Source organism: Callorhinus ursinus, unplaced genomic scaffold, assembly GCF_003265705.2.
Source record: "Callorhinus ursinus isolate GAN/ISIS: 27379988/994484 unplaced genomic scaffold, GSC_fseal_2.0 scaffold3, whole genome shotgun sequence".
In the NCBI taxonomy this organism is placed as follows: Eukaryota; Metazoa; Chordata; class Mammalia; order Carnivora; family Otariidae; genus Callorhinus; species Callorhinus ursinus.
In genome coordinates this window covers 63,688,788-63,701,589 of record NW_027397065.1, presented here as the reverse complement: position 1 = coordinate 63,701,589, position 12,802 = coordinate 63,688,788, and the positions used below count along the sequence as shown (strand labels likewise).

The following is a 12,802-nucleotide window of genomic DNA, read 5'->3' as shown; positions in this document are numbered from 1 at the left end:
GTTGAGGGTCCATTTCTGGGCTCTCGATTCTGTTCCATTGATCTATGTGTCTGTTTTTGTGCCAGTACCATATTGTCTTGATGATGACAGCTTTGTAATAGAGCTGGAAGTCCGGAATTGTGATGCCGCCAGCTTTGCTTTTCTTTTTCAGTATTCCTCTGGCTATTCTGGGTCTCTTCTGGTTCCATACAAATTTTAAGATTATTTGTTCCATTTCTTTGAAAAAAGTGGATGGTATTTTGATGGGGATTGCATTGAATGTGTAGATTGCTCTAGGTAGCATTGACATCTTCACAATGTTGATTCTCCCAATCCATGAGCATGGAACGTTTTTCCATTTCTTTGTGTCTTCTTCAGTTGCTTTCATGAGTATTTTATAGTTTTCTGAGTACAGATCCTTTGCCTCTTTGGTTAGATTTATTCCTAGGTATCTAATGGTTTTGGGTGCAATTGTGAATGGGATCGACTCCTTGATTTGTCTCTCTTCTGTCTTGTTGTTGGTGTATAGGAATGCCACTGATTTCTGTGCATTGATTTTATATCCTGCTACTTTACTGAATTCCTGTATGAGTTCTAGCAGTTTTGGGGTGGAGTCTTTTGGGTTTTCCACATACAGTATCAGATCATCTGCAAAGAGTGAGAGTTTGACTTCCTCTTTGCCGATTTGGATGCCTTTGATTTCTTTTTGTTGTCTGATTGCTGTGGCTAGGACTTCTAATACTATGTTGAATAGCAGTGGTGAGAGTGGACATCCCTGCCGCGTTCCTGACCTTAGGGGAAAAGCTCTCAGCCTTTCCCCATTGAGAATGATATTCGCTGTAGGTTTTTCATAGATGGCTTTTATGATATTGAGGTATGTACCCTCTATCCCTATACTCTGAAGAGTTTTCATCAAGAAAGGGTGCTGTACTTTGTCAAATGCTTTTTCTGCATCTATTGAGAGGATCATATGATTCTTGCTCTTTCTTTTGTTAATGTATTGTATCACATTGATTGATTTGCGGATGTTGAACCAGCCTTGCAGCCCAGGAATAAATCCCACTTGGTCATGGTGAATAATTCTTATAATGTACTGTTGGATCCTATTGGCTAGTATTTTGGTGAGAATTTTTGCATCCATGTTCATCAAGGATATTGGTCTGTAATTCTCCTTTTTGATGGGGTCTTTGTCTGGTTTTGGGATCAAGGTAATGCTGGCCTCATAAAATGAGTTTGGAAGTTTCCCTTCCATTTCTATTTTTTGGAACAGTTTCAGGAGAATAGGTATTAATTCTTCTTGAAATGTCTGATAGAATTCCCCTGGGAAGCCGTCTGGCCCTGGGCTTTTGTTTCTTGGGAGATTTTTGAAAACACCAATATTTTAAATAAAAATGAGAAGAGCCCTGTGCTGAAGGCAAAAAGGAAACTGAGTTGGACTGAGCTTTTTCAAAATTTTGATATTTTGTACATCACAGATTTCGCTGGGGTGGGTAGGGGAAGTACTGGAGTAAGGAAAATAGTAAACTCACTTTTGCTTCAGTGATGCTCTGAATTCTGGACTAATTCCCCAATCTACCTACTACTGTTTACTTTTCAGAGTCCTCAAATGGGTGCTCTATGCCTTCTATCTTATATAACTGCATTCGGAAGGAGAGACTGAGTGGAATGTTTCCTCTGTCTCACCTAAGACCAGTTCTGTTCTGTCCTTCCCTCCCTCCCTCTCTCCCTTCCTTCCTAAAAAAAATTACAGTGGTGATGGAAAATACATAATGAAATAGTACAGATTACAGCTGATGTGCCTAAGAGGAAGCTTCTAAGATCCCTGCACATTTGCAGGGACATTCATATTGTAGGAAGTAAAATAATGTCACTGATCCTGGTATGAGTCACTTCTGTTACTCTGGTGGTGTGTTCCCTTGACGTAACTGTGCCACAGGCAGAGCTACTGGCTTTTGCTTAATCAGCTGCCATCTGGCATCAAGCATACTTTGTTTAGTTTCTGAATATTGTCTTCCAGAGTCCATCTCCTTGCCTACCTGAGAACTATGCCTTAATTCTTCTGTGTGAAATTTAGACTTAATTTTAACAGAAGATTTTACAACCCTCCCCAAGAGTTCATTCCTGTTGTTGAAATCCCTTACCATCAGATCTTTTTAATTTTTTTCCTGTACTTTAGCCTCACATTCTTAAGCTTAGAGCCCACATCCTTTACTCAAATCCTCAAGGAGTTGGAGAACAGCTGGTCAACATCCCCTGTTTCCTCTGTTACAAAGTTTCTGTTCAGTCTTCTCTTGTCCAAGAGAACCAAACGGTAGTTTTTGTGTTTTTTTGACATTTCCTTGTGGGTCATATGTTCTCAACATTTCTGTTCTCTCTGATACTCTCTTTTCAGCCATTCTTTCCTTGAAATAATGCTTGCTGTAGGAATGCATTCAAAACCTGTAGTGAGGTGTCTTTCCTGTAATTATCTCTTTGATAATGTATTTGAAATTATCTCATTTTGAGAGTTACATCTAGTTGAAGTGCCAATCACATGCTGCTGTAGGCTTCATAAATCATTGAAAGCAAAAGAATGAGGACCAAAAGGAGGGCTCGTTCAGTGTAATAGTTTACTCATTTTCTAGTGGCATTTAACCCTGTACCGTGCTATATTAAAAGGCATCTGCTACTTGTTGGTGTTAGCAGTTTCAAAGAAATGTTTTCTGTTTACTGTTTTGCTTCAATTTCTGGATCTGCAAAAACAATAGCAAGACTCATTATTACCTTTTTCGTTAAATAGAAACATTTTTTTCCTTCTCTATATACTCTTGTTTGGTGTTCTTTTAATTGGTATTTAAATTTATTTGTATTTCCTTATATAGATATGATTGCCATGAATGGTAAACTGGATGAAGAGTTAGCCACTAGATAGTACAGCCCTGAAGGAGAAACATACTCGACTCCTTTATAAATATCAGAAAAGGAGAACTTGATTTTGTAGACGTTTGAAGGTGTTCAAAATGGCACACTATTCTTTATACAGTGTGAAAACATACAATGCAATGATGACTAGTGCTCTTTTGTCTAACCCCAGCACCGTATTATGTCCCACTGATAGCACAGCAGTGAAGGACTTCATGTCTTGTAGGATGTTCTGTGACAGTTTTTCCTCTCCCAACCTGAATTTGATGAATGATCTTCAGTAACAAGTTTTCCAGCTGTTCTGTCAGAGCTCTGGCCAGACTTTCACAATTATATATAGTGTGGGGAAGAAAGAGGTCTATAATTAACACATATCCCAGGGTAGTGGGTTTTTTTTTTTTCTTTTTCTTTTTTGGAGTGATAGATAATGCTTTGTCATGTATGAGGAGGGGTTATGAGACCCCCAAAGGGCTAAGTAAAAGAGTATGATTTGTAAAACATTTTTACCCATACTATATTAAGATGAATAGTGCTTTACATATCCTATATAATTCATTTTTGAAGATTTAGCTTTTCCGGTTTGGTTTGGTTTTACATAGTTGATGATTTCCAAGATCTAATTATATATATTTCTTATATTGTAGTTAGGGCTTTAATTGCTTTATCTACTTGTGCTTTGTTTATTCATATAAGCAGAGGATTTATGGTTATCTTTTTTAAAAAAATTTTTTTTAAGATTTTATTTGACACAGAGAGAGAGACAGCGAGAGAGGGAACACAAGCAGGGGGAGTGGGAGAGAGAGAAGCAGGCTTCCTGTAGAGCAGGGAGCCCAATGCGGGGCTCGATCCCAGGACCCTGGGATCATGACCTGAGCCGAAGGCAGACGCTGAACGACTGAGCCACCCAGGCGCCCCTATAAGTGTATTCTTAATCGCCTTTATTTATTTTACTCATCCTCCAACCCTCCTCCCCACTGGTAACCATCAGTTCTCTATAGTTAAGAGTCTGTTTTTTGGTTTGTCTCTTTTTTTCTTTGCTTCTTTGTTTTGTGGTCATGGTATTTGCCTTTGTCTGACTGACTTGTTTTTCTTAGTATTATATCCTCTAGATCCATCTCTGTTGTTGGAAATGGCAAGGTGTTATTATTTTTTATGTCTGAGTAATATTCCATTGTATATATATTCCACTTCTTTATCCCTTCATCTGTTGATGGGCACTTGGGTTACTTCCATAATTTGGCTATTGTAAATAATGCTGCAATAAACTAGGGGTGCATGTATCTTTTTGAATAAACTTAACCTCTTTGGTTAAGTTTATTCCTAGGTATTTTATTATTTTTGGTACATTATAAATGGGATTATTTTCTTAATTTCTCTTTCTGCCACTTTATTATTAATGTATAGAAATGCAATGGGTTTCTGTATGTAGAGTTTGTTTCCTGTGACCTTACTGAATTTATTTATTAGTTCTACTAGTTTTTTGGTTGAGTCTTTAGGATTTTCTTTTTCTTTCTTTTTTTTTTTTTAAGATTTATTTATTTATTTATTTATTTATTTATTTTTGTAAATACTGAGTAGTGGTGTTACTGGATGATATGGCAATTCTATTTTTAATTTTTTGAGGATCCTCCATATTCTTTTCCACAGTGGCTGTACCAGTTTGCATTCCCCCCAACAGTGTACAAGGGTATGTTTTTCTCCACATCCTCACCAATGCTTGTTGTTTCTTGTCTGTTTGATTTTAGTCATTTTGAGAGGTGTGAGGTAATTGTGGTCTTGGTTTTCATTTCCCTGATGATGAGTGATGTTGAGCATCTTTTCATGTGTCTGTTGGCCATCTGTATGTCTACTTTTGAAAAATGTCTGTTCAGGTTTTCTGCCCATTCTTTAATCAGATTGTTTCTTGGGTGTTGAGTTATAGAAGTACTTTATATATTTTGGATAGTAACCCTTTATCCAATGTGTCCTTGACAAATATCCTCTCCCATTCAGTAGGTTGTCATTTAGTTTTGTTGATAGTTTCCTTTGTTGTGTAAAAACTTTTTATTTTGATGGAGTCCTAATAGTTTCTTTTTGCTTTTGTTTCCCTTGTCTCAGGAGGCCTATCTAGAAAAGTTGCTATGGCCAATGTCAGAGAAATTACAGAGAAATTTTTATGGTTTCAGATCTTAAATTTAGGTCTTTAATCCATTTTGAGTTTATTTTTGTGTATGGTGTGAGAAAGGGGTCCAGTGCATTTTTTTGCATGTAGTTGTCCAGTTTAAGCACCATTTGTTGAAGAAACTTTTTCCCATTGCATAATCTTGACTCCTCCTAATTGTGGATTTATTTCTGGGCTCTCTATTCTGTTCTATTGATCTGTGTCTATTTTTGTGCCAGTACCATACTGTTTTGATTAGTGCAGCTTGGTAATATATCTTGGTATCTGGGATTGTGATACCTCCCGTTTTGTTCTTCTTTTTTCAAGATTGCTTTGATTATTTGAGGTCTTTGGTGGTTCCATACAAATTTTAAGATTATTTGTTCTAGTCCTGTGAAGAATATTGTTGGTATTTTGATAGGGTTTGCACTAAATCTATAGATTGTTTTGGGTAATATGGACATTTTAACAGTGTTTGTTCTTCCAATCCATTAATATGGACTCTCTTTCCATTTGTTTGTGTCGTCTTCAATTTCTTTCATCAGTGTTTTATAGTTTTCAGAGTAAAGATATTTCACCTCTTTGGTTAGTTTATTCCTAGGTATTTTATTATTTTTGGTACAATTATAAATGGGATTATTTTCTTAATTTCTCTTTCTGCCACTTTATTATTAATGTATAGAAATGCAATGGGTTTCTGTATATAGATTTTGTTTCCTGTGACCTTACTGAATTTATTTATTAGTTCTGCTAGTGTTTTGGTTGAGTCTTTAGGATTTTCTTTTTCTTTCTTTTTTTTTTTTAAGATTTTATTTATTTATTTGACAGAGAGAGAGATAGCGAGAGCAGGAATACAAGCGGGGGAGTGGGAGAGGGAGAAGCAGGCTCCCTGTGGAGCAGGGGAGCCCCAATGTTGGGCTCAATCCCAGGATACTGGGATCGTGACGAGAGGCAAAGGCAGACGCTTAACAACTGAGCCACCCAGGTGCCCCTAGGATTTTCTATATACAGTATCATGTGATCTGCAAATAGTGAAAGTTTTACTTCTTCCTTACCATTGTGGATGCCTTTTATTTTTTTATTTTTTCTTGTCCGATTGCTTTAGCCAGGACTTCCAGTACTATGTTGAATAAAAGTGGCAAGAGTAAACATATTTGTCTTGTTCCTGATCTTAGGGGAAAAGCTCTCACCTTTTCACCATTGAATATGATGTTAGCAGTGGCTTTTTCATGTATGACCTTGGCCTTCTTTAACTTGATGAATGAAGAAGGGTAAAGAGGCCTGGGTCTGTGTAGATTAGATTGAGAGACATGGCCTTAGGTAGTGTTCTCAAGCTTTTTCTCAACTTGGTGCTCATAATGATAATGTGTGATATAAACAGATAAGGGTACTCTTTGCTGATTTGCCAAAGGCTCTAGGGCCCTATGCCCATTTCAGGCCTGAGGAATTGCCTACAACCCATCCTGTGCCCACCAGTGGGAAGCTCTGCTAGAATTTTAGAACTGTGCCTCCAGTAAGTGCTTCTTTTATGTGGATCACTGTGGTATGGGGCCTCTGGGATATTTGCCTTGTAGGATCCACCACCAGTGTCACTCATCCTGTGGACTCCAGCTTCCAGCCGCCTGTTTGTTTCCGGCTCCCAGGCTGTCACTAATAAGAATAATTACCAGATTTTCTTCAGTCATTATTTGTGCTTTCTTTGCCTTTGCAAAATCTTCTCAAATAAGTGGATTGGAGCAAACTAACATTTAGTGTTTTGAATTAGATGAGGAAAATTGTATTTAATTTTCTTACCCAAGAGACCTTCCATTTTTCTCTGAGAACTTCTTCTCGTGATGAAATTCTTTAGGCATTTTTATTATCAGATACAGATGTGATTCATTTAGTGCCAAGGACAACTACCAGGTTTCAGATTTTTGCTGCTTTAACAATTACCTTAATTTTAGAGCATAGGCTATAAATGAAAAGATTTTAATAAATGAATTTTCCATGGATTTGATGGGAATTAGTTTGATAATTAGGTGCTAGTTTTTAAAAGTCATAATCTGTACATCTGTATCAAATATTTATGGCAGGTATAGAGCAGCCCTTTTCCTTGTTTGGTTTTTCTGCAGCAGCCCCTACATTTATAAAAATGGCATGGCATTTTTTTTTTTTTTCTTTTCACCATTGAGCTGCTATCTGGTTTATCAGAAAATTACTTGGGGCAGGAAAGGGGGAGGATTGAAAAGATTTCCAGCAAAGAGTGACAGTCGCTACATATTTGGCCCTATGGTAGAACTTCCTTGTAGTTGGAGGAGGTGTGGAGGAAGAAGAAAGGATAGGTGTGTACTTAGAAGAGCAGAGAAAATGTCTTTAATTTTTTCCATTTGTGGGAAGTCTCCATGGAGATCAGGTGGGTGTTGAGGAATCTTATTTATTGGAGACTGAGGCTTATTTACCAGGTGTGTTTCCTGAACTTTAGAGGGATGAAGCCAAGCCTCATGGCCCATGCATGCTGCAGAATAATCCAAATCTGGGGACATCGTGGCTTTGGCAGGATAGGACAAATAGCCTAGAAAGGTATAAAGAATTCTCATCTTACTCTTCCACCGCCCTGGCTCAATATTTTAATGTAGAAAGCAGTTTTTTTTAATGTGAACTAAAACTTGGGCTTGTGAAAATGTGAAGAAAGTTCTTTTCTCCAGTATTTTTCCATTTTCATCTGCCTTCTCTTTATTTATTTTGGACTCATATCTTGATCTATGATCTTAGCCTTGGAAATCAGCACACACACAGCCATTCACATGCAGTGGATATTCCTGAGGATGTCCATGACTGTGAGGTTGCCTCTCTACAGGTCTGCAAAACTGTGACAGTCTCCTTCACAGACAGGTGTAAGGCTCCTTATTTGAAAAATCTGAAAAGTGCTTGTTCTCCCAAGGAATCACTAGGTAGCTTATCCATTCTTGTACTATGTGACAAAAACCAAACATGAAAAAACCAGATGGAGTTTGGTTTACAGTGTGGCTCCGCAGCTGGGAAGGATCAGGAAATGGTGTTTCATCATAATCATGTTTAAGATATAAAATTATGAAGGATGTTAGGCTTCTTTTAGCATGTAAAGTAGAATAAGGGTGGTGTTTGGATATGTGCATTACAGATGCCTAAGAAATTATACAGGCATTGATTTCTTTTATAGTAACATTTATGACCTGGGTAGTAGTGAGCCTTTTCCTTTATGATTTTAGTTATACCATCTGCCTTTTAAAATAAACTTGCTAAGATTTCTACTTCTGGCTTAGGTAGGTTTGGAAATGATTTCAGATCTCCCACATCCCTTCCTCCCCATCTTCTAAAATAGGACTTTGCATAATTAAGTAGTATCAGGGAGTGAGCATTGGAGTTGGGAAAACCTCCCCACTGATCCCAGCTCCTTTCTGTACAAGTTATGTGGCCTTGGGAAGGTTACCCACCCTCCTACAAGCCTCAGTTTCTTGTTTTTGTGAAATGAGGATGACATTACTAATTTTGTAGTATTGTTGCAAGGATTCAGTTACTTTAAATAATACAAAATTCCAGAAACCTAGTAGTTACCTTTCTACAGTGTCCTAAAATATAAATTCACTTCTCTCATTGGTTTCCTTCTCCTCTCTTTATTTGCTTCCATGATTTCACTTAAAGTAAACCAGAAAAACCACAGAAATAAATTATTTGGAATTTTTTGTAGCCTTTTTACTTTTGCTAAGGGGTAATTCCAAAATTCCTGTTTTGGAATATTGACACTGCTGTTTGTACGCAGTGCTCTCTTCTTCCCCAGCCCACACCCCTGTTTTTTCTTTGGTCTCTGCAGAGAAGAAAGATCTCTGTGTTAAGTACATTAAAGTCTTGTAATTCCTTCTTGTCATCTTGATTATGATCTCCAACCCCCTTACCATCTCTTTATGGCTGCTGCTAGAGCTAAGTCCCTTTGGGGCAGATTGCGGTTACTTTGCACTGCCAAATTATAATGCTAAAATGAAGGTAGGCTTTGGTTTACAAGGCTACACCTAATTTCATACTAAAATGGAGTTCAGCCTAATTAGCAAGGGGAAGCCATTAGCAGACCCACGTTGTTTTGGTAAGGTGAAGTAGATTAGTGTAAGAATAAAATGCTTTATTAATTTAATTAAGCAAACCAGTATATTAAAATATGCAGACTAATTTCAGAATCTAGTCCTTCTCACCACAGTGGGCTTCTGCCATTTGAATCTCATAATACAGTGTGAAGGCTTTCTCTTAGATCCAGGTAGCTCTTGTGTCATTTTCCTCTCTGGTCCTTCCATTCAGACATGCTCGGGACCCTCCGTTTGCTGTGTTGCTCAGGAAATCTGTAGGTTCGATTGTGTCAACCCCTGGCCACAGAAGCACCTCCTCAAGAACAGAGTCTGAAGGAAGGCTCGGGTGGGTGGTTGATGGAGTGAATGCACTGTTTCTAAGTAGTTATAGTTCATATGTCTTCTGATAGTTCCTTGGGTTTCTAGCAGGCACGTGTCCCATTGTTGTTAAGTAAAGCCTGGTGTGTAAGTTTGACAAGTGAGTAGCGTGGCAGCTCTGCTTGCTCCCCAGCCCTGCCGCTGTCTCGGGGATTGTTTGGCTTGGCAGATGGCCAGCTTTCTGCTGTAAGATGCATTTCCTTGACAGGACAAAGTGCGGAGCCGCATTAGCTGCAAAGTTTACAAAGGTTAGCTAAACACACACAATAAATATTAATAAACAAAAAAGGCCCACCCACCTTTGACTTTGAATTCTGTTTCTGCATTCCATGTTTTGGAATCCCTGTAGTATTTGATTAATAACCAGTCTTAGGGTAATTGAGCCTTAAGTATCCTTTGCCTAAGTTAGACTGCTCCCAGAGCCCTCATTGGCTGCTTTGGTGACTCATCGCCACAGTGGATGGAGCTCTGGAATGACTGTTTAGTTCAAGGGGTCTTATTTGCATTCTCCCCGCTTCCATGTGAAAAGGAGGGTAAATGTGCTTCTCCATGAGCTTTATGCTGACCAGCCATGTGTGTGTCTGAGAACTCTGGAGGGGAAAGGATGTGAACAGGAATAGAGGTGCAGTGCCCTGAGCTTAGACTACCTAGAAAGCAATGAGGCCTTGGTCTGTTGGCCTGGGCAGTTGCCTCTCTCTAACATTTACACCCTCAGCGTAGAGGGAGAGAGTAACAGTAACCTGCTGCCCCTGGAAACTGCCTATTTGGCTGGGTGTCTTGGAATTTACCAGGCCTACATTGTGGATCCTTTCCAATTCTGCACCCTGCTCACTTGAAAACATATTTGAGAACCAGTAATCTTAGACTGCTTAGCCAGACCTCTAGAGAACCAAGGAAGAGAAATAACTTTAATACTATGTCCTTGAGATTGTCCTGGGGGCATTTGTGGGTGGCTGGGATTTCTGAAGGCCCTTAAAAGCCCCTCTTACTGTTATCTCTCATGCACGTCCCTCTTTTTAGGACCACATTAGGAAGAAACAAACCCTACTTGTTTGTAGGATACTTGAGTATAATAATGATCTAGAGAAATAAAATTATTCTCCATAGATAGTAATGATTTTAACTTGAAAATTGTCTCTAACTCCACTTAGCAAAGCAATCCATTTAGGCTTGGGTGAACTCTTACTTTTAATTCATTCCAACAGCAAACATTTATTGAGCACCACACACTAGGCATTTGGAATACGTTTCCACCCAAAACACACCAAGATCTCTGCCTATGTGGAAAATCTGTTCACATCGGGGAAGCAGATAATAAGCATAATTAACAATAAATTACATATTATGTAAAAAGGTGATGCATGTTTTGGAAAAATGAAAAAACAGAGTAAGGAAAGTTGTGGGGTACAATTTTAAATGGGGCAGTCTTGGCGTGATGACATGTAAGCATTGATTTGAAGGAGGCAAGTATTGACTTAGATGCTAGATAGGGTTTATGAAGTTAAGTTTGTGACTCTTCTCATGTTTCCTTATACCTGGCCATGACCATTTGGAAATTTCCAGTGGCCAAGGCATGGGGGTTCTCAAATTAATCTCAGTGTCAGAGCACCTGTAAGTCAGTTGTGCTTTGTAGACCATGAACTGTTGATATCCTTAATTTCATCTTACCAACCAAGCACAGTTTTATAAGATAAAATATATCTTCTATACTCATGCATTATAAAGTAGATTTCACAAGCATATGTGAAAAATGACAACCCTCCCCCAAAAGCCAAAACATATATGATATACTGTTTTCAAGGATTTTTGTTAATATTCACTTAACCACTATATGTTTTATCATCTTTTAGCACTTGCTAGTGGGCACTGGGTAGCAGGCACCATAGATTTAAGAAAAATTATAAAAACCTGCCCTTTTGGGTGCCTGGGTCGCTCAGTCATTAAGGGGCTGCCTTCGGGTCAGGTCATGATCCCAGAGTCCTGGGATCGAGTCCCACATCGGGCTCCCTGCTCGGCGGGAAGCCTGCTTCTCCCTCTCCCACTCCCCCTGCTTGTATTCCTGCTCTCGCTGTCTCTGTCTCTGTCAAATAAATAAATAAAATCTTTAAAAAAAAAAAAAAAACCTGCCCTTTTAACTTAATTTTACCCCCGCCCCAAACAGGGAAAACACAGCCACTCTGATTTTATTTTCTCAGTAGAACATCTCAGCTGTCTTCAGTGGTGCAGAGCTTAAGAACCACTCTTGTATTGTCAGACAAGAAGTAGAAGTCCTGCAGACTCTTACATTTCCTCTTGAGTTCCTCATGAATCTCAGAGAAGGATTTGTGGCCATATAACTGTATGCATACTTCCTGCCTGTCAAGTGGGAGCCAGAATTTCTATCAAAAGGGATTGAGGAGATTCACAGGTACTCTGTCTTAACAAAAGAGTGGGATGGTTAGGGAGAGGAAACCAGAGAAATTCAGCCTGAGATAGATTTGGAAGGCAGGAATTTCATGATTTTCATTTTACTATTAGAACCTAAAATAACAGTATCTAATTGTACACTTTTTTCCTTAGTCCTTGTACATTGCTTGGCACGTGATGATTTTTAATAAACCTTGAATTGGTATTTCCACTCATTACTTGTTCTATCAGAGTGAGATCTGCAGAACCTAGCACATGGTGTCTCTGCCTACCAATTTTAGCTTTATCTTTCCCCCCTTCATTCTATCCCTGCTAAACCTCCCACCTTGGCCCTCTTACTGCAGACAAAAATTAAAAACAGGTTGTAGTTCTCACTGAGAATTCATTCTTTTTGACCCCAGAGCACCACTTATTTTCCTTAGCAGTAATGAATTCAAAGGATCATAACTTCCAGTGAACCTTCTCTTAAAGAGTTTTTCATTCAGGTTAATGTCAAGTCTTTGTATGCTGTATCTCTGTTTTACTTCTGCTATTATCCTGCTGGTTTATCTCATAGATAGGGAGATATTTTTCAATGCCTGAAAATATGTGTTGTTCCTGAAAAAGCTTTATGAGATTTGAATCTTTGTGAACTAAAAAGAGTAAGCACCTGGCTTCAATCTGCTGTCCAGAGGGACATACTGTGTGTATAAAAGCATGAAACACTGAGATCTAAATCTGCTTCAGTGGTAAGCAGAATTGAGTTATGTGGGTTTAGCATTCCAAGATGCCAGCCTCACATGGCAATGGAGCTGGGGAAGCCTAACTTTGTGGTTGGTAGGTTGTCAGGAAAAGAGAGGAGCCGTGTCAGGAAGGAACATCCTTTTCAATTTTAAATGGTATCACACATATAACAAGTGATGGAGTAGAACCTAACCTCAGG

At 38.6% G+C, this 12,802-nt stretch overlaps 1 protein-coding gene across 3 annotated transcripts in view; it reads left to right on the top strand.

Moving 5' to 3' along the window:
- The window catches only part of WDR70 (WD repeat domain 70), a 293,077-nt gene that overhangs the window by 254,181 nt on the left and 26,094 nt on the right, over positions 1-12,802 (top strand). The gene's annotated exons all lie outside the window — the stretch shown is intronic.